The sequence below is a fragment of the Myotis nattereri genome, assembly GCF_964212035.1.
Source record: "Myotis nattereri genome assembly, chromosome: 9".
Lineage (NCBI taxonomy): Eukaryota > Metazoa > Chordata > Mammalia > Chiroptera > Vespertilionidae > Myotis > Myotis nattereri.
This window is the reverse complement of record NC_138084.1, coordinates 43,649,883-43,671,026: the sequence shown is the minus strand read 5'-3', so window position 1 is coordinate 43,671,026 and position 21,144 is coordinate 43,649,883. Positions and strand designations below refer to the sequence as shown.

Below are 21,144 nucleotides of genomic sequence, written 5' to 3'. Positions count from 1 at the left end.
TTCCGAATATTGATTCCCCTAACTCAAAAAATCCTTCACTCACAGGACAGAGCAGATGCCTTCTAATTTTCATCACCCAGCCCCTACTTTCTGCCATTTGGAGAAGTAGGGAAGAGGAGGAGGAGGAGTGAAAAGGGTTTAGAAGAGAGGATGGCCAAAGCAATTCAGAGAGGGGAAAGGACATAGTCAACACGTCCCAGGCACTCTCCTTACTATTCTAAGGGAACAGTAGAATAGGATGTGTTTTTGGAGGTGGGGGTGGAATTTTAAGGCTGGGAGAATAAGATGAAAAATGAGATACAAAGTTTTAAAGAAGACAGTGCCTGATATTATTTTGGGAAAGCGATTCCTAAGGGACAGGGGTGTAACTAGATTTAGGTGGGGTGACGCTGATGGGTGGGCTGCGGCAGGACTGTTCAGCTCTGACCCAGGCAACACGGGCTTTCTCTGGTAGGCCTGCCGTTCTCCTGTGGGCTGGCCAGTGGAGCTCAAATGTTCTGGGTATTTTTTGTACAACACTGCAGAATAAGGACATGAAATCTAAAATGCTGTAATTGACTACAAGACTTATGCTAAATCAGAGATTATCTGACACCACATTTTATATTCTAGGAGAACCGGACACAGAAAGAAAAAAAGTGTTTTAAGAGTAAGACATTTATTCAGTCTATAGAGAATGCTTTGTTTAAGTAGAGCTTTGTAGAGCCTTTACAATAACTGTTCCTCCAGCCTCACTCCCTCTCCCCACAGTGGTCTCCGGGCCACAGATGAGAAACTGCGGCTGTAAGAATTCAGATGTAAGGAAAAGCAGAGTGCCTAAAACATGTCCTAGGGAGGGCAGGATTTTGTCCTGAGCTTTAAGATTCAGTTGGAGATTAGGGTTCAGAAAGATCAGAAGCAGAAAAACTTTGAGAAGAGACAATGAAAACTGAGAAACTCCTCCCTGCTAATGTAATGTTTTTTTTATGATTTTAAGTGAGCACCATTACTTGTTTAATAGTAGTGTTGAGCTCCCAGAAAAACCAGACAGGCCTCGTCCTAGAGCACCACTGAGGGCAATAGGAAACCACGAAAAGCTTTTAGGCAGCAAAGATATGGTTGTTGGGTATGGAAATTGTATTTTTGAAAATAGTCTTATAGCTTAAAAAATGGAATTCCTTTTCCACATTCAGGCAATATGAAAATTAAAATTACTTAAAATCTGACACCCTTTCCTCCAAGATAATCACTGGTATTTTTGGGGAACCTCTTTCTTGAAATCTTTCTACGATTATAGAATATTGTCTCAAACTTCCTATCAGTTGGAACATGCTGTTGTGTAACCCATTTCCCCCCTTGAGAATAAAATGTGAATGGCTTCTCATGCCAACACATAGATTTTAAATGGCTGCTTAGCACTGCATTGTTTGTATGTACCGTTCAATCAGCCCCCGTGGATGAACATGTGCGTTTCCCCGCCATCATCGACAATCTTCTGTAACAACCTCTTGCATTCCTTGTTTTTCCAAATTGTCCGATGGCCTTTTGGAGGTAAATTTTAAAAAGTAATAGCGCTGGGTCAAGAATCCTGTCCTTTTCACATTTGGACTCGAGTTTCGCCCTTGGGTTGACAGGGAGGCCGGGAGGAAGCGGCTGCCTCGGTTTTGTGAGACAGTGGCCGCGGGGACGGCGAGAGCGCAGTCTCCCCGGTGACCTCATCCACTCAGGCCTGTCCTCCGCCGGCCGGCGCATTCCTTTCCTTTTTCCTCTCCTTCCCTTCCTTTTCTTAACATGGAGGCAGGACTGGGAACTGCGTTTGCCAGCATCTCGCAGGGACCGGGGAAGGAAGGCTGGAGGCTGTGGCGCATGCTGGAAGATGTAGTCCAGCGGGCAAGGCGGCGGCGTGTGTGCGCGCGTGCGTGTGCGCGTTTGTGTGTGTGTGCGCGTGCGCGTTTGTGTGTGCGCGCGCCTAAATAAGTTGGAGATACTGAGAACATCGCCACCCGGGGACGGGGCCGCGGGGCGCCCCAACTACTCTCGCCTGCGGTCTCTGAGTCTACAAAAGCCGCCGCCGATGCTTTATCCCATTGTCCAGGGCCCCGGAGGGCGCGGCCCCTCGGCCCGCGGCGCGGGGAGTGAGGCGGCCGGCGCAGGCCGCGCGCGGGCCGGCGCGAGGCATGCCGGGAGTTGTGGTCCCCGCTCTCGCCGCGGCTGTGGGACGTGTGGCAGCGCTGCGCCGGCTCCTCCTTCCCCGCCCTTCTCATAGGTCCCCCGCGCCCCCCCCTCCCCCCGCGCCCGCCCGCCTCCTCCTCCCTCGCCCGCAGCGGAGCGTCCCCTCCCCCACCCGTCGGGCTTCTCGGCAGCTACTGCAGAGCCTTCAGAGCCGAGTCGCGGAGGAGGAGGAGGCTCCCGGTCCCTGCGCGCCATCCGCCACCTTACTGGACACAGGCGAGGGAGCGAGAGCGTCGCCTCCGTAGCCTCCGGAGAAGACAAGGGCATCGTCGCCTCAAGCCTCTGCCGCCGCCGTTTTCGCCTGCAGCGGCTCGCCGGTGAGGAGACCCCCCCCCCCCCCCCCGCTTCCCGGTCCGCTCGCCGGGAGCCTGGGCCGGTGGTGCTGCGGAGAATGGGAGCGGGGGCTGCGGAGCGCGGGCTGGGGGAAGGGGCTGAGGTCGCGATGGAACGGCGGGCCGGCGGGGAGACTTGTCCGGGCGCGGGCTGGGGCCGGGGGTGGGGTGAGGGTGGGACCCACGCAGGTTTTTTTTGTGTGTGTTTTTTTTGGGGGGGGCGACAGGGGAAGAGGACTTTGAGTGGGGAATAGCTGGACCCGGAACCCCGGAGCGTGGGGCTGGGGTGGAATCTGGGGAGGTTTGGGGCGAGCTGGATGATGAGACCCGAGCGGGGTGGCTTTTCGTGGGGGAGGGGCCCAGAGGAGGAGGGGGGTGGATTTGGGATCCGAGCAATTGACAGTTTGGGATCCGAGCTGGAGCGCGGGGTGGGGGGTCCTTGCCGGAGCGTGGGATGGCAGGGTGGGCGAGGACCCTCGCGGGGTGTTCGTGCGGGCGGGCGGAATCCGGGGTGGACCCCGGGCAGGCTGAGAGGGGCGGTGGGGGCCGGGGGTGGGGGGCTTGGCACGGGTTGAGACCTGGGCTTGAAGTCGGCGTTTGCCATCTAGGGGTGATGGAATTTGTGGAGACTTAATGAATGGCGTGGTTTCGGAGAGCAGAGGAGGCAGAATTTGGGGTTTTCCTGGGGAATGTTTTTGGAGGTTGCAGCAGGAGCTGGTGGGGATAGGACTTTCAGTGAGGGGAGTGTGCGGGTGAGCTGGCGGGAGGGGGGTCCGTTAGAAATGGGCGGGCCGGGATTGACATTGGGCGGGGGCACCGCGGGCTGGGGTTTAGGGTGAGCTTAGATTAGAACCACCGGAAGGGGCATTGGTGGGGGCTCTTCGGGTGCAGGGTCGAGGCAGAGGGCACCGCAGACGCTGCTGAGCCGGATGGACTCCCTGAAAGAACAGGGGCAGGTGGTGAGCGAGGTGGGGGATGGTCCCTTGAAGAACGCGTCCCATGGTCAAGGTGGCCGACGGATGGTCTGGGATGAGCTGTTGGGACAGGAGAGGGGGCTGTGAGGGTGCGGTGGCGGAGGGGTTCCTTAGGGAGCGGAGGCACGGCGTTGGCGTGGATGGGGCAGAGCGGAGCGAGAGGGGCAGTGAACGGTGCTGGAAAGAGGTGGATTCGGATGTCCTCCCAGCGACAGAAGAGGGTTAAGGGTTGGACTTACATGGACAGCTTTGGAGGCTGTGGTTTGGAGAGAGACAGTCATCAGAGGGGACTTTGTAGGGGAGAGAGAAGGCACAGTAAAGATTCTCTTTCCTGGAAGACGTCTTAAGCTGTTAAATCTTTTTATTTTTATTTTCTCATTTATGTTGGTATCATATTTGGAAGTAAATCGGCCTAAAGGGTGAAGTTGAGAGGGGCTTCGGTTAGGGTAGAATTAAGAAGGCGAGAGTGTGTCCTATTACAGGCGTACACCTTGGAGATGGTGCAGTTCGGATCCAGACCTCTGTGATAAACGAGAATTGCTATCAAGCGAGTTGCGGTCTTATTGCTGGTGGAAGGTCTTGCCTTAAATTTGTAAAAACTGCAACACCTGTGAATGGCAGTGAAGCAAAGTGCAGTAAAATGAGGTATATCTGTGTTCATATAACAAGAAGGTTAGGAGAAAAAACCCAATCCCAAATAAAAGGTGGAGAAGATAAAGATGAATGTGGCAGGTATCTTTCTATAAGACGTCTCTGCTGTCTCCTCTCCGCCCTCCCCCATGATACATTAAAAATTAGTCCTGGATTTTGGAATTAAGTAGATTTGATGGGCTTGAGGTAGCATTCTTTGCTTGAGAACTGGTGAATGAGATTGAAAAATATGAGGCTGAATTTATTTCCCAGTCAGGGAGCGTGCATGTATGCAGAAAGAGCTTAGGCCTTTTTTTCTTCTTAAAATTGATTGCTTGAAGACTCCATTTATTGGTGTCCTGGTTTGCAAGGCAATTAGGCCCATCATTGTATTGCAGGCTAATAATCCTGAGATGAATCTTGGCACCACTGCTTTATGTAAACAGATAGGACAGAAAATATGGAAATGTCATAAATATTCATTGGTAAGATGGTTTGGTATTAATGGAGTTTTTCATTTGATTCTCTTCTGACATTACTTGATAAGATTATAATAATTGGACTATATTTCTATAGATTGAATTTCTTCTGAAGGAATTCAGGTGGTAAGAATTCTATCAGATATGGATAAATCATGTAGAATTTTATTTTATTTTTTAGGGGATGGCTTTGATGTAGACACATTACAATAACTACAGAAACAATGTCTCCAATTTTATTTAATGCTTAATAGTATGTTTATTTTCATGGCAGAATGGTGATGCTGGGAAGTAGAGAGGGATGTGCATGGAAGAAACATCTTTAGGGAAACAGTTTTCTGGACTTAATTGCATCAACTATGATATGTTTAAAGAAGTGACTGTTGATTTTAGAGCTCAAACTGAGAAAAAAATGGGGAGAGATGTAAAAAGACTAAAATTGGCACCAACGAATCAAAATCATTCTTTTTTGTTTAAGCCTCAGAGTTCGGCTCACAAGCGAATCATTTTCCTTGCCTTTCACAGTTGAGCATATTAAAATACCCAATATTTAGAATGCTTTTCTTTCTTTTTTTTTTTTTGTAGTTCCATAATGGGTAGAGTGATGGAAGGTTAGATTTAATCCTTAGAATGAAAGTGTTTTTGTTTTCTTTTTGTTTTTTAATGAGGAAGCTTTATTACAATAAAAATCAGGTTTGAGCAATTACCTGTTCATTTCATGAGAGTGTAATTGAATTAATGCAGTTTTTTCTCCATATAAGTTCACTTTGGGATACTGACATTGTTTTTGTGGATCTGTGAGCTTGATATAGAGGTGGGATATTTATAAAGTCCTAGCTTTTGAAAGCTCCAAATGAAAAGTAGTCACCTGGGAGAAATATCTTGGTGGATTACCATCCCCTTCCCCCAACTGTGGTCACCTGTGCTATAGAAATGTATGTAAAGTGTTTTAGTATCTTTGTTAATCTTCACCTGAGGATATTCCCCCCCCCCCCCCCATTGCTTTTCAGAGAGAGTGGATGGGAAGTAGGGAGGGGAGAGAGAGAAAGAGAGAGACACATGGACTGGTTGCCTCCCGCACAGGACCCTTGGGTGCACAGACCAATGCTCTTACTACTGAGCAACACTGGCCAGGGCTCTTTACCTCATTTGGTTCTTCCAGTATTCTGGTGTGAAGGGGAGAGCAGAAGGAGGTATTAATAGACAGGTACTTTGGTAGAATGAGTAGCCTGTAAATTTAGGGGTCAAGAGTCCTGGGTTCAAATCCCCATTCTAGAATTTGATAGCTGAGTGATTTCAGTAGTCATTAAAAAACTTTCATACTTAGTGGTAAAGGTTATACAACATTGTGAATATACTTACTTCTACTGAATTGTACACTCAAATATGGTTAAAATGGTTTTTAAAAAAACTTTCATACTTCATAAAGCTGTCAAGGGGAACAAATCAGTTCATGTCCTGAAATAACTTTATGTCCTGAAAACACTGTGTATATATGAAATATTTGCTCAGTATTTATTTACTTAGTGCCTGCTTAGTGCCAGGGGAAATGAAAATGAACAAAAAACAGCTTTCAGTGTAGTGGGAGAGACAGACGATTTAAATATAGTGGGAGAAGTGAGGCAAAACTAATGTGGTCGTGAAGAGTGTGGATTCTGAGGTCTATCCACCATTTATTAGTTGTATGACCTTGGGCACAATGGTCTCATCTGTAAAGTAGGCATGAGAGACCTAATCTCATAAAGTTTTTTTTTTTTTATTATTGAACAGAATAATCTATGGAAAGCATTTAACACAGTATGTTATATAGTATACATTAAAAAATATTAGTAATTGCCATTATTAGATAGGAAGACTAGAATGTAAATAGCCTTGTATGTCCTCACATTGAGTTCTTAGTATTATGTTCTATTTATTAAGGAAGTATTACTTGGTATTATCATTTCATTCAGAGTTCACCTACATATTTGCATGTTTGTACTGTAGTCTAGGAACTTGAAACAGTAAAGTGCTAAACATATGATAGTTGTTAGCTTCTTCATGTATAAAATAAGGAGAAAAAACTCCTCTGAGAGGTTAAATGACTTGCTTAAGGTTATAGTCAGCAAGTGGAAGAGTCTGGGTTACATTCCCCAAATTCTGATTCTTTAGCCCTGTTTAGTTTTCTTTTTTAAATTGTGAAACAAGCCATATGTATAAAAGTGTATATTACATACATTTTCAACTTAATGAATGATAAATTGAAGGCCTGTTTTTGTTACCAGCTTAACAAAAGGGAGATTCCTAGTACCTTTAAAGCCTCTTGCAATTCCCTGCCTGATGGAGTCTCCCTCTCTTCTCCCTCAGAAGTAACTAGTTTCCTGAATTTTGTGTAAACTAGTCCCTGCTTTTCTTTATAGTTTTACCAAACAAATACATGTCATAAAAAATATATTTTTTTACCTTAGCATTTTTATGTAAATAGAATTATACTGTAAATATTCTTTTGTGACTTGCTTTATTCTTATTATTAACTTATTTTTAACTTTAAAAGAATTTTATTTCTTCCATTATTAACATATGCTCATGGTAGAAATTAGAAATTACAAAAAAGTAAAAGGGAGCAAAATTATTGTCTGTAATCCCATTACCCAGCAACAATTCTTAATCCAGATGGCAAGAGGAAGCCAGTTTGCATTTATGGATGATTAGGTTATCCAGGTATGGATCAGTCATACTTGGAAATAGGAATCGGAGTGAGTAGTAGCAGCCTTTGTGAGCTGTGAAAGAGCAGGAGTTCTCATTGGCAGGAGTTCTTTATTTGCTAGAGACTAAATCTTTGTTATACCATTTTAGAGTTTCCCATCATGTTTTCATAAGTCTTTTGGTCAAAATTTTTGTGCATCTTTTTGCAGAAAAATAGTCTGGTACATTGATTATTGCCTGATTGTGCAGGAGGGTCTGTTATCTGCTGTACAGAGTACCATGAATAGGATACATAGTATACATATCAGTTACACATATCAGAAGCTTGGCAACCTAAACACCAAGAATTTCTTTTGTCTAAGACAGTGGTTCTCAATGTTCCTAATGTTGTGGTGACCCCAACCATAACATTATTTTCGTTGCTACTTCATAACTGTAATTTTGCTACTTTTATGAATTGATGTAAATATCTGATATGCAGGATGTATTTTCATTGTTACAAATTGAACATAATTAAAGCATAGTGATCAATCACAAAAACAATATGTAATTGTATATTCAATATATGTTTTCCGATGGTCTTAGGCGACCCCTGTGAAAGGGTCGTTCGACTCCCAGAGGGGTCGCGACCCAAAGGTTGAGAACCGCTGGTCTAAGAGATTTGAAATCCAAATTCATTATCTGTTGGAGCTTCAGTTTACTTATCTGTAAAATCAGGCTCAGATGAGATAAATGTGAAAATACATCTTAAACTGTAAAGGACTATATAAATGGTAGTTGGGTTTTTCCCCCCTCCTACTTTACAAAACAAATGAGGAGGGCACTCCACACAAAGGTAAGAAGCCTGACATATTTGGTTTATTGCCTTTCTAAAGGGTTTTGCCAGTGGAGGAGGTAGTACATGGTCAGTTCACAGTTTCTCCCTTGAAACTTGAAGATTGTTGGATATAGTGGGATGGAGAAGGTGCTAAAGGACTTTCTCCTACGGAATTTATGGGACCTGTTTCCACATTAATTGTATTGACTAGCTCAAAATGAAGCTATTGAAATGGAGAATGCAGTATTTAAACAAATATAGTCATTTCCTTGTTAGTTTTTTTTTTTTTTTACCTGTACCTTATTACAGAGACAGAGTAAAGTGAGATAAAATATTTGTGCATATGTAGAAGGAAGATAATATTCCATTTTTGGGTTGTTGTGTGGATTAAAGAGACAAGAACAAAGAACCTGGAACATTGACTGGCGCATACATTGTTTGTACTTAATATGGTAGTTACAATTATTATTTTTATTTCACTTATGAATTGTTCAGAGCTAATTTTTTCTTCAGGATATTTTTTTGTTAGTATTTTCCTGGGATACATCTCCCCTCGCTCATTTTACATTTTGTATTATAATTTTATTTTAATATTACCATAAGTAAAGCAAAACAAAGAACATAAACCCATAACTGCAGTGCAGTCCAAGGCTAAGGAGCTAGTAGTCTTAGACGTGACAGATATGTCTAAGACATCTATTCAACAAATATCTATTGAATGATTATTAGATAATAGGGAGTGCTGGGAGTATGGGATACAAAAATTAAAATTCCCTGCTCTTAAGGAGCTTATAGTTTATAGTCAATCTAGTGGGGAGACAGACATGTCACATACTTGTAGGATAGTGTGGTATATGCTGCAGTGGGAGTGTGGACAAGAGGCATGGGAAGAACGGAGATTGGCATGGCCTGATCTGCTTGGGGGAGCAGGAAAGAGAGTTGCTTGAAAGAGTTAATGCTTGAGTTGAGATCTGAAGGGTATGTGGATATGCTAGGGAAGGAGAGGTTAAGAATGGTTCAGGTTGTCGACAACAGTCTTCCTTGATTGTTCCCTTCCAGTGTTTTTGTTGGCCTTGGTTTGTACCTGTTTTTAAAGGCCTTCTAGCATGTACACCTACTATAAAAAACAAATAAGCAAATATCTAAATATGCTGTGCTGTCATGCTTTTATTCTTTCCATAGGTTGTGCCTTGCACCTGGAGAGCCTGATCCCTGCTGAATTCCTTAATCTTTACTTTGTCTATTAGATGAAATGTATTAATGAACATATCTCATGCTTTTTGCCCTTTTCAGTTTGTTGTTTAGCAGGAAGAGATTTTCTTTTTTTTTTAAAATATATTTTATTGATTTTTTACAGAGAGGAAGGGAGAGAGATAGAGAGTTAGAAACATCGATGAGAGAGAAACATCGATCAGCTGCCTCCTGCACATCTCCTACTGGGGATGTGCCCGCAACCCAGGTACATGCCCTTGACCGGAATCGAACCTGGGACCCTTCAGTCCGCAGGCCGACGCTCCATCCACTGAGCCAAACCGGTTTCGGCAGGAAGAGATTTTCGAAGCAGAAATTGAAGAAGAGATCTTTATTAATTCTGCTTTCTCAGTTAATGTTGATATTTCTTCGCTCATTGGACTTTTTAAGATTCTTTCCTTCAGTAGTCTTGCCCACTCTATTTGCTTTTTCTGCTAGCTATATACTGATGACTCTCAAATTTCTGTCTCCAGCTCAGAGCTATCTCCTGAAGTCCAGACTTGCATATTTCACTAGCTATTGGCCTCCATATGCATCTATTTCAGTGATTCTCAAATTCAGTAGGTGCAAAAGAGAACTCATTTTCCCCATCTACTTATTCTGACGTCTCCTATTTTGTACCCCCTCCCACACAGAAAGTAAGAATCAAATCTTCTGTAGATTTGTCCTAACTTAAAGGTACTACCATTCATCCAGTCATTCAAGATGTGACTCTGTGCCATTAGTCTTCTCTTCTCCCTTCTCTCTCGGAGTCAAAAATAAATCCATGTAAATATTTCCGCAATTCATCTCCCCTCTCCTATTATTACCAAGTTAGTTCAGACTCTAACCTCACCTGGACATGTATACTAGCCTCCTAACTGGTTTTTGTATCACCCATATAGTAAACCCATAGTCTACATAGCAGCCAGAACATCTCTACCCAACCATGTATAAATGTCCTTGTCATTCCCCTCCTTAAATTCCTTCATTGGCTTTGAAATCTTAAGTTCCTTGCCATGACATATTAGGTCTTCTGTGGCCTGTCTCTATGTACTCCTTCTGCCTGATCTCCCATTACTGGTAATACTACACAGCATGTAGTTTCTACAGATATCTTGCAGCTTCACACCTTTGCTCATGCTGTTTTTCCTTTTATTCATCCTTCTGGGTTGAGTGCATCTCTTCTAAGAAACCTTTCAGAACTTTTAAGGTTGTCATAAGTGTCCCCATTTTGTTCACAGTGAGCATCCAGTGCATGTCTGTGTTATAGTACTTGCCCTGTATTAGAAAAATTAACTGTTTACTCCTTCACTTTATTTTATTTTTATTTTTTTAAAAATATATTTTATTGGTTTTTCACAGAGAGGAAGGGAAGGGGATAGAGAGTTAGAAACATCAATGAGAGAGAAACATCGATCAGCTGCCTCTTGCATACCCCCGACTGGGGATGTGCCCGCAACCAAGGTACATGCCCTTGACCGGAATCGAACCCGGGACCCTTTACTCCTTCACTTTAAGTTTCTTGGGGGTAGGGACAGTGACCCAGTCACCTTTATAGTCCTAACTTCTCCTGGAGGGTGCCTTGTGAATGATTAGCTTTTGAACTGAACTTCGTAAGGATAGATGACAAAATAGTAGAATGGTATTCTAATAAGGAGTAAGGTGATATGTGTTTTTCTAGATATAGATTTTTATTTAATTTAGAATGGAATTTAGAATTTAATTGGATTGATAAAGGCTTTGATAATGATGATGTATAACACAAGGTTCAAAAGTAGAAGACAGCAAGATGGTATGCTCAGGGTTTGGCAAATGCTTTCTGTGAAAAAACATTTTAGGCTTTGCAGGCCACATACAGTCTCTGTTATTTATTAATTTTCTCTTCATTTTTTCTCTCTTCATCTCCCCCCCTTTTCCTCCTCCTTATGTTTTATTTTTAGCTCATAGGCCATTCAAAAACAGGCCATGGGTATGCCATAGCTTGACAGTCTCTGGTATGTTATCAGAAATCAAACTTGAAATTGTAGAATATTGATAAGCAAAGAGACTAAAGCAAGTTTATATTTCTTGTTTTATTTATTATAAAATTTAGTTCCTCTGACAGGCATATCTTTAGTATTGAGAACAATTGCACAGAATCTTTTTTGTCAAACTGCTCTGTTTATGTAAAAGTTTAACATTTTTTTTAAAAAGGGCTATTTAGCCTGGCCAGTGTTGCTCAGTGGTTGAACACACACCTATGAACCAGGAGGTCATGTTTTGATTCCTGGTGAGGGCACATGCTTGGGTTGGATTTCAGGCTCCATCCCCAGTGCGGGGCATGGAGGAGGCAGCTGATTGATGATTCTCTCTCATCATTGATGTTTCTATTTCTCCCTTTCTCTCCTTTACTCTCCCTTCCTCTCTGAAATTTAAAAAAAAATTTTTTTTTAAAAAGGGCCTTTGATCTCTGTATGAAGGTGCTTAGGTTATAAAGCTGCAACACAACTTTCCCTCCTCCCTCCATTTAGGCAGGTATCTGGGTCCTTTCAGAATTTGCCTGCTTTTCTGATGATATAGACTGCACCTTTTATTACATGCAGACATTTTGAAGGAATACCGGGATGATATGTTTTTCACAGTAAACATCAATCCCTGGTTGAATTGATGTTATGATCTTGATTTGCCTTCTGATCATGTCCTTCAATCTTGACAGTTTCTGCTGATGCTCATATTTTCTAGCTTCTTTTCTTGATGTGTTCTTTTATTTTGAGTTGATAGCAGAAATCCTTATCTGTATATATATAGTTACACTATACTTCTGCAAATAAAATCATACCATTTTATTTGATCTACAGAGTACAAGTTTGTCATGTTGCATTATTTTCATTTTAAGGATGAAGTAATCAAGACGCAAGAGGATAATTTGTCTAAGGCCTTAGGATTAATAGAGGATGAGGATGGAAAGACAAAGGGGCATAATATTTGAATGATGGGATATATGCGGGTTGCTTTTACTCTCTTTTATAATTTGATTCTCACGTTTAGAATATAGGGCATTGTGCCCATTTTACAGAAGAGGAAACTGAAGCAACTGAGGCCTATAGGGATTGAGTAGTTTGCATTTGGCTACATAGCTAGTAATAGAAGAGAAACTTGTATTAGAAACCTGATCTGCCTTGTTTCAAAGCTCTTGTTCTTTTTACTATACTATATATAAAGATCCCTGGTTTTAAACTCTTGTCTATGAGTAATACCTTGGCTATACATCAGAATCACCTGCAGATTTGTTTTAAGAAAAATGACATGTTCTAGTTCTAACAGAACTGTGCTAGCAGAACTTCTGAAGGTGAGCATAAGACAAGTGTATGTATGGATTTATGTTTATTTTATTTTTTTAAAAAATATTATTGATTTCAGAGAGGAAAGGAGAGGGAGAGATAGAAACATCAATGATGAGAGAGAATCACTGATTGGCTGCCTCCTGCACGCCCCCCACTGGGTTTCGAGCCTGCAACCAGGGCATGTGCCCCTGATCGGAATTGAATCCGGGACACTTCAGTCCGCTGGCCAGCACTCTATCCACTGAGCCAAACTAGTCAGGGTGGGTTTATGTTTATATAGAAAATATAGACCTGGCCTCAGTTGATTAAACATCATCCCATATACTGAGAGGTCGCTGGTATGATTGATTATTCCTGGTCAGGGCATATGCCTGTGTTTGCGGGCATGATCCCTAGTAGGGGGTGTGTAGGAGGCAGCTGATCATGTATATTTCTCATTGATGTTTCTATCTCTCTATCCCTCTCCCTTCCTCTCTCTCTAAAATTAATAAAAATGTTAGCATATGTTTATGAAATAACTATATGTATCCCAGGCCAAAAAAAATTAGAATAACATTTTACATATTTCTTTTCTCTTTTAAAATATGTTTCAGCCCTGGCTGGTTTGGCTCAGTGGATAGAGCATCAGCCTGTGGACTGAAGGGTCCGGGTTCGATTCTGGTCAAGGGCACATGCCTGGGTTGCAGGCTTGATCCCCAGTGGGTGTGCAGGAGGCAGCGGATCAATGATTCTCTCTCATCATTGATATTTCTGTCTCTCCCTCTCTCTTCCTCTCTGAAATCAATAAAAAAATATATATTTAAAAAAATATGTTTCATTGATTTTAGAGAAAGGGGAAGGGAGAGGGAGAGGGAGAGAAACATCCATGAAAAGAAACATTGACCAGCTGCTTCCTGTGGATTGAGGCTGCAACCTGGGCAGGAATCAAACCGGTGCATAGGTCGATGCTCAACCATTGAGACACACTGGCCAGGCAATGTTTTTATAAATATCATTACTGTCTGACTGGATACATATCTGTTTTTACATCCCATATGTTGCAGTTTGTGGTTTTGCTTGTAGCATATAAAGAAAATGCAGTCCCACATATATATGTGGCTAGAAAAGAATGTTTTATTACTTTTTAAAATAGATGTGGATTTTCTTTTTAGGTACTATTCCAAAACTTGACAACTGGAAGTTTCTTAAAGGCCCATTGCCTTGTGGAATCTGAAACCATATCAATGAGTGTTCCATATTCTGTTACATTAAAATCCTTTAGTGTTTTTTTACTTGGAATGGATCTTCTACCCCTGCATGATATTGTAACATCATGCATTGGTCATTTGGTAAATATTGATTCACTGAATTATGCAGATCTACTGTATGCTGACATATTCTATTATACAGTGTCAAAAATCACTTTTGTTAATATCACCACCAATCTCATCAGATAAGTCTTTTAAAATTTTTGCTTGAAAGCTCAGATTTTATCATTGGAACAAATACTGACAGTTGTTTTCCTTGAAGTGACAGTCTCACATTGTTCGTTTTTGAAAAAATGTCTGCCAGACATCTATGTCTGAATAATCATAGTCATTCTTTCAAGTAAAAATGGTGTTTCATGAAAAGAGCAGCTAGTTCAGCTTGCAACTCAATTGCACAAGTGCTTTTAGTGCTTTTCCTAGAGACAACTCTTGTAGTTTGGTACTCAGGAGAAGTACTTTATGTGTACTTCCTGTTTCACAGAATATTCAAAAGATGTATAATTGAGGATTGAAATTGAATAATATTAAAAATTTAAACTATATTATTTTAAAATAGTAATTTTCAATTCCAGTTGACATTCAATATTATATTAGTTTCAGCTATATAGCATAGTGATTAGACATTTATTTAACTTACCAAAAGATCTCCTTGGTAAGTCTAGTATTCCACTGGCACCATACATAGTTATTACAGTATTATTGACTATATTCCCTGTGCTGTACTTAACACCCCCATGACTATTTTGTAGCTGTCAATTTGTGCTTCTTAATCTCTTCACCTTTTTCATCCAGCCCCTCACTCCCTCTCCCACCTGGCAGCCATCAGTTTATTCTTTGTGTGTATGAGTTTGTTGCTCTTTCATTTGTTCATTTATTTTGTTTTTTTAGATTCCACATATAAGTGAAAATGTATGGTGTTTGTCTTTCTCTCTTATTTCACGTAGCATAATACCCTGTAGGTCCATCTATGCTATTGCAAATGGTAAATTTTGACTCTTTTATGGCTGAGTAATTTTTTGTATATGTGTACCACATCTTCTTTATCCATTTTTCTAGTGATGGACACTTAGGTTGCTTCCATATCTTGGCTATTGTTAATAATGCTGCAGTGAACATAGGGATGCATATGTCTTTTTGAATTAGTGTTTTGGGTTTCTTTAGATAAATACCCAGAAGTGGAATCCTGGGTCCTTCTTTGTCTCTTGTTACAACTTTTGTTTTAAAGTCAATTTTGTCTGATAATAGTACTATTACTACCCCAGCTTTTTTTCTTCTTCATTTTCATAAAATATCTTTTTCCATCCCATTACTTTCAGTCTGTGTGTCTTTAAATCTGAAATGGATCTCTTCTAGGCAGCATATGTGTGGGTCTTGTTTTCTTGTCCATTTAGTCAACCCATATCTTTTGATTGGAGCATTTAATCTACTTACATTTAAAGTGATTATTGATAGATATATATAGTTATTGCTATTTTATCATTTATATTTTTGATCCTTATTTTCTTTTTTAAAATATAATTTTATTGATTTTAGAGAGAAGGGGAGAGAGAGAGAGAAAGAGAAAGAGAGAGAGAGAGAGAGAGAGAGAGAGAGAGAGAGAGAGAGAGAAAGAGAAAGAGAGAAAGAGAAAGAAACATCAATTGGTTGCCTCCCTGATGCACCCCAAGCAGGGACTGGACTCACAATTGGGCATGTGCCCTGTCCGGGAATTGAACCAGTGACCTTTTGGTGCATGGGACAACACTTAACCAACTGAGCCACACTGGCCAGAGCTGCTGCTTCTTAAAGAAGTCTCTAGCATTTCTTGTGATTCTGGTTTGGTGATAATGAACTCCTTTCACTTTTTTTTTTTGTCTCCATGAAGAACATTCTTTAGTGAAACTGAAACTAGCTCTTTTTCTTGATGGATCTATGAAGAATGCAGTTTGGTGTCTCTGCCTTGATTCAATACAAGATATAGATAGATAGATAGATAGATAGATAGATTTTTAGAGAGAAAGAGAGAAACTTTGATTTGCTATTTCACTTATTTATACATTCATTGGTTGATTCTTATATGTTCCCTGACTGGGGATTGAACCTCATCCTTGGCATACTGGTATGACACTCTAAGCAACTGAACTACCCAGCCAGGGCCAAGCTGATATATTTTTATTTATTAATATAATTATAACATTTCTTGGTATACTGGTTTGGTGGTGATAAACTTCTTTAGGTTTTTTGTGTTTTTTTTTGTCTCAGTGAAGAAAATTCTTTAGTGAAACTGAAACTAGCTTTTTTTCTTTTTAATGTGTCTGTGAAGAATACAGTTTGGTTTGGTATTACTGTTTGATTCAATACAAGATGGTATGTTTTTATTTATTAGTATGATTATGTTTTAAGACTTTGTTTATTTCTTATGGGGGAAAAGGTGATTTTATTACACTGTTTTGAAAGCCAGCATGAATTCAGTTGATTTTTCCTTGGCTAGTAGAATCAAAACACTTTAGAGTTGAGCAGTTTTACAACTTTGTCATGATTTTAGGAAATCATTGGGCTTGGTGCTTATTCTTCACTACCTTGTAGTGAAGGAAAGGCATGAAGTGGACTTTAAGGAACTGTGTATAGCTGTATGTAAAAGTGGTTCTCTTGGTATATTATTGGGTCTTCCTATCCTTAACCTGGAGTGTCTATTTACTATAGGCAAAAAATTCAGATGAAACCACAGCCAAGTAATCTTGGGTAATGACTTTGATTTTTCACTGTGATTGGATAGAGGAGATTGGAGGAGGTAGGTTAGACAAGTCAGTACTGAGCATTATTTTACCTTTCAACCAGCATCCTTTTTTCTTTTTCTTTTTGCCCCTGCCCTTGACAATCCCCTGTCAGCCAGCATCCTTAGACAGCCTGGAACCTTAGTTCTGGAGGGAGGAGAATTAACATTCATTGTGTGCCTACATTGTGGTAGGCCCTTTATGTATGCTGTCTTATTTAAAATATATTTTTATTGCTTTCATAGAGGAAGGGAGGGAGAGAGTTAGAAACATCAGTGATGAGAGAGAATCATTGATTGGCTGCCTCCTGCACGCCCCCCAATGGAGATTGAGTTGGCAACCCGGGCATGTGCCCTGACTGGGAATCTAACTGTAACCACCTGGTTTATATGTCGGTGCTCAACCATTGAGCCACACCAGCCAGGCATGTGCTGTCTTATTTAAATTATTCTGTAAGGTGGTCATAATTATTAAATTTATTTGTGAGAACATTTAGGCTCAGAGATCTGGAGCCTGCTCGGGCTTATCTCCAAAGTTTTCTGCCTCAAAAGCCTGTGAGTGTTCTTTCCTACGTGCTGTGCTATTTTCCAAGGACATGGTCTCACTGATTATTTGTGTACCTGGAACATGGGGCTCAGTACATTTTTGTTGAATAATTGAGTCAGTGCTAAATGAGTGAACCCGTTTTTACAGAGTAGGATGTAACGTAACTCCTTTGGACTGCTGTGTAGAGTGGTGCTACAAAGTTACATACTAGGGTCTAGTCACCATCTATTGCTATGGGGAAAGGATCAGTCTTCTTAATGATAAACTCTATAAAACTATTTAAATATTTTGGATATTTAGGGATTGAAAATACCAAATGGGGTGTGTTTTCCTTAGAGTATTAATGATCTTTTCAGAAATAGTTAATATATCTGTTTTGCCATGTTTTCCCCTCACTAGCAATGAGACCTTGGGCAAGTTACTTCACTTTTCTGTGTCTCTTTTTTATAAAAAAAATCTTTAAAAAGGGAAAGGCAGTAATAACAGTACATACTAGGTAATTCCTAGGTAGTTGTGAGGAATGAATAAGTCATATAAAGAATTTTTCATAGCGCCTGGCATATATAATTAATAAATGGTAGCTGTTATTCATATTATCCTTCTTGAATGCAGTATGGGATTTAATGTGACTTTGAGCATGAAAAGAAAAAACAATGTTTTGGCTTTTAACTCATTTTTCTTAGAGAAATAAAATACTGAATGTTTTTGTATTTTGGGATTTGTATTCTGATTATAGTTTACTTGGTCTTCCTGGCAATGAAGCTCTAATTTTGGCTGTTTGCCCAGATTTCTTGGTGAACCAATGAAGGTATGGTATGGGCCTTTGACTCTCCAACTTGTTAAACTTGGTTGTCTAGATGAAACAGGTTGGATTCCTCTGGCCAGTTCATGGAGGTTGATACTTTTTTCTAAATTAAAAATGTCAGTGAATCTGAGAAACGCCTCTTCCTAAATCTTTTCTAACTATGCTAGTCATTGCTGAGAAGATCCAATATTTCTCATAGTACCTTGCCCCAGAATCAAGGGAGAAATGTGCTTTAAAGTTTTTCTACATTTTTTTTATTTTTTATTTTTTTAAAATATATTTTATTGATTTTTTACAGAGAGGAAGGGAGAGAGATAGAGAGTTAGAAACATCGATGAGAGAGAAACATCGATCAGCTGCCTCCTGCACATCTCCTACTGGGGATGTGCCCGCAACCCAGGTACATGCCCTTGACCGGAATCGAACCCGGGACCTTTCAGTCCACAGGCCGACGCTCTATCCACTGAGCCAAACCGGTTTCGGCTCTACATTTATTTTTATTGGTGGTAATATTATCTATATTTTTGAGATTTATGGTTTTGATAGTACATTTTGATTAGGCTGTGGAGTTATGGAGGGGAAAACCACCTTTCCATTCTAAAAGAGCATATCTGAAAGCCTGCTTGCCCTTCATCCAAGGGTCATTGTAGGTATACTCTCTCTTAGATAGAAGTTAGCATGTAACTCTTGAATACTTAAAATCTTTGAGATGAGGTCTAGATTCCCTAGTATGGTAAGTAAGGCAATTTAGTATCCTCTCCTTAATTCCCTCTCCACTGCCATTCATTGTTTGTCTATCCTCCCAGATTTCACATTTTGCCTAGTCCTAATGAAGTGTACATACTTTGTACTATATTTGTAGTTTTCCATCTGTACCATTCCTCTTGTTTCAGTGTCTTTGTACATCAGAGGTGGGAATGTCTGGCCCGTAGGCATATAAGGCCCACGAAATCATTTGGTCAGGCCCTGCCAAAGCATTAGGGGTGAGTTAATTAAATGTTTGACCAAATAATAGTAGGCTAATTTTTAAGTTGCAAGGATTTTACACATACGAAAGAACTTCATAAAAATGCTATGTAAGTTTTATATTCTGGGTTTTTGTTTTCAATTTTTCATTAATAATAATATTTTGACAGATTAGAACATCAGGTTCCCCCCAACCCCAAACTAGAAGTAAGAGAAAAAGCTTGGGTATATTAGGGTATGGTGTCATTTGTGACGTGCTAACATCATGAATTAGGGCAAAGAGTTAAGTCCGGAGTTCACAATACTTTAGTTCTGTGCTATAATGGGAGATATAATGCTTAAGATGTTTAAGGAGTGGCCTTTGAAAAAACATTGAATGTGGTGCTGAGTGGTTTGGATGACAACATCTGAACTAGAAGGAGCTTCTTGTCAGAGGACTTATGTCTGTGCCACCATTGATGTTTATTTAACATTTCAGAATTGTGTTTTCCCCATCAGTAAAACAGAGAAAAATAATAATTATTTTGCAGATTAAGAATAAGGGGTAAATTGGGTGAAGTGCACACAACTAGCTTTAATCAGTTAAAAGTTTAATATTTAGAGTATTTAAAAAATCTTTTTTTAATGTTATAGACTACTTTAGAGATGCTTGCTTTCAAAAATAGAGGGGGCATTCTCATTTTTACTCTACTAACACTGAGTAAAATAACACTAAGTATTTTACTTACTCCTTCAAATTTATTCCTCCAAATAATTTTGCAAGGTGAGTTTAAATCCCAGCTCTTGCACTTACTGGCTGTGTGATCTTAAAAGTTACTTAATTTTTAAAAAAATGAGTCTTTATTGTTCAGATTATTATAGTTGTTCCTCTTTTTTCTCCCCATAGCTCCCCTGCACCCGGTTCCCACCCCACCCCATGCCCTTACCTCCCCCATTGTCCTCGTCCATAGGTGTTCGATTTTTGTCCAGTCTCTTCCCGAACTCCCCCACACCCCTTTCCCCCCGAGAATTGTCAGTCCACTCCCTTTCTATGCCCCTGATTCTATTATATTCACCAGTTTATTCTGTTCATCATATTTTTTATTCACTCAATTTTTAGATTCACTTGTTGATAGATATGTATTTGTTGTCACTTTGTTGTTCATAATTTTTATCTTTACCTTTTTCTTCTTCCTCTTCTTAAAGAATACCCTTCAGCATTTCATATAATACTGGTTTGGTGGTGATGAACTCCTTTAGCTTGTTCTTATCTGTGAAGCTTTTTATCTGACCTTCAATTCTAAATGATAGCTTTGCTGGGTAGAGTAATCTTGGTTGTAGGTTCTTGCTATTCATCACTTTGAATATTTCTTGCCACTCCCTTCTGGCCTGCATAGTTTCTGTTGAGAAATTAGCTGACAGTAGTATGGTACTCCCTTGTAGTTAACTAACTGTTTTTCTCTTGCTGCTTTTAAGATTCTCTCTTTGTCTTTTGCCCTTGGCATTTTAATTATGATGTGTCTGGGTGTGGTCCTCTCTGGATTCCTTTTGTTTGGGGTTCTCTGTGCTTCCTGGACTTGTAAGTCTGTTTCTTTCACCAGGTAGGGGAAGTTTTCTGTCATTATTTCTTCAAATAGGTTTTCAATATCTTGCTCTCTCTCTTCTTCTGGCACCCCTGTAATTCGGATGTTGGTACGCTTGAAGTTGTCCCAGAGGCTCCTTACACTATCTTCATATTTTTGGATTCTTTTTTCTTTTTGCTTTTCTGGTTGGGTGTTTTTTGCTTCTTTGTATTTCAAATCTTTGACTTGATTCTTGGGATCCTCTAGCCTGCTGTTGGATCTCTGTATATTATTCTTTATTTCAGTCAATGTATGCTTAATTTCTGATTGGTCCTTTTTCATATCCTTGAGGATCTCACTAAATTTCTCAGAGGTTTCTAGAAGATTCTTAAGTAACATTATAAGTGTGGTTTTGACCTCTATATCCAGTAGTTTGCTTTCCTCCATTTCTGTCATTTGTGACCTGTTTCTTTGTCTCTGCATTTTTTCTGCTTCCCTGTGTTGATAGAGTGTCTTTGTGTGCTAGGTGTTCTATAGGGCACAGTGGCTCAGTTTCCCCAGTCACCTGAGATGGACACTCTTGGTGCACCCCTTTGTGGGCT

At 40.3% G+C, this 21,144-nt stretch overlaps 1 protein-coding gene across 1 annotated transcript in view; it reads left to right on the top strand.

Annotated features, from left to right (window-relative positions):
• The first annotated feature begins 2,328 nt into the window (after positions 1-2,328).
• Positions 2,329-21,144, top strand: part of FAM168A (family with sequence similarity 168 member A) — a 185,338-nt gene continuing 166,522 nt past the window's right edge. The window contains exon 1 of the mRNA XM_081098645.1: positions 2,329-2,528. The gene's annotated coding sequence lies outside the window, so the exon portion shown is untranslated. The remainder of the gene's footprint in view (positions 2,529-21,144) is intronic.